A 1779-nucleotide genomic window follows, 5' to 3' on the forward strand; every position below is an offset into this window, starting at 1 on the left:
CCTTAAAGATGTACCCGCTAAGAAAACTCCTAGATTAAAAGCCATTGATAAACGGTACCCAAAACTCCACCATTCTGAAGGTCAAGGCTTCAAGTCTCACAAAAGACAAAGAGTGTGTGTAAAGTTTAATTTGTTATATAAATATATATATATATATATATGTGGGGACTGGGGGGGTGGTTTACCTTTACATCATTTTGTTGTGAAGTTTCAATTGTAAAAATCGTGTCTCATGAAAACAGATTTGTCTCACGTGAACCCAACTCTATATATATATATATATATATATATATATATATATATATATATATACACACACACACACATACTTAAAAAATAGAATATCATTAATTCTCTAGTCAATATCTGTTTTTTCTTCTTAAGTATTTCGGGTACGATCTAAATACAACTTAATACAAAAATGTTAAACCATCCATGCACATAAAATACAAGCACAAATAGATGACATAACATCAATGAACCTACACTAAATTACACTTTTGATTCCGATGGTCGCCATTCATTATCAAGTTTCATTCATACATGGAGATATTTACATTTTTATCATTATGGTTGCCACTATGTTTCACATTTAGTCCCTCTTGTTGTAATTTTGTTTCAGATTTGGTTTATACCCCCAACTGTGGTAATAATAACATAGGAGGCTATCTTATGAAAGGGTGGAGGGGAGAAATAAATGGGCATCAATGGCACCTGACATAAAATGGAAGGCTTTATGGAGAGCAGAGAAAGACAAAGCAATAATATGTTAGTATCATTATATATATATAATGATACTAACAGATTATTGCTTTGTCTTTATTAGACAAATATAGTTGTTGTACTATTATATATTTATTCATTTGTTAGAGGGGTGTACCTGTAATTTATTTGTGTATTTATTACACGTAACTATCCTGTCATTTGACATGGAGATTCACAAGTTCTCTTGGTATCAGAGCCTTGTAATTCCCACCCTTCTCTTTCCCTCCCACTAAAACCGTCCCTCCCTTCTTCTTCCTCACTTTTCGGCTTCATCATCATGGCCAACTCCAATGATTCCTCTCTACCCATGAACACCATCTTGCATCTCATCACCATTCGCCTTAATTCATCCAATTATCTTCTGTGGAAGAATCAACTGATCYCWCTTCTAAACTACCAGCAACTTCTTGGTCATGTTGACGGCTCCGTTCCRTCCCCACCGCCCTCCATTTTGGTTGATAACAAGCCGACCTTGAATCCGGCTTTGGCGGAGTGGGTCTCCACCGATCAAAGGGCTGTTATTCTTCTTCAAGCTTCTCTCACGGAAGAAGCTGTTTCTGAGATTGTGGGCCTCTCAACGGCTCGTGAAATTTGGGTAGCCCTTGAAGCCGCCTATGGCAACTCCTCCTTGGAGCGTGCCCAAAATCTCTGTGATCAACTCCGCCATTTTACCAAGGGTTCCTCCACTGTTTCTGAATTTGGCCGAAAATTCAAAACCGTTTGTGATCAACTTGCTGCCATTGGTCAAGGGGTGGCGGAAATCGACAAAACCCATTGGTTTTATTCAAAAATAAAATCATTATTTTTGGTCCTTGCAAAGACCATCGATATTGGTGTTATATGTGACAACAGTAGGCTTACAACCCCTTGACCAATGGCAGCAAATTGATTTGACATTAACATTGATATATATTTTTTTAAATTTTTATGATATCTTCAAATTTATATTTTATTCAAAAATAAAATCATTATTTTTGGTCAAGGGGTGGCGGAAATCGACAAAACCCCTTGACC

This window comes from Cynara cardunculus, assembly GCF_001531365.2.
Source record: "Cynara cardunculus var. scolymus isolate 2C chromosome LG 16, CcrdV1, whole genome shotgun sequence".
Taxonomy (NCBI): Eukaryota; Viridiplantae; Streptophyta; class Magnoliopsida; order Asterales; family Asteraceae; genus Cynara; species Cynara cardunculus.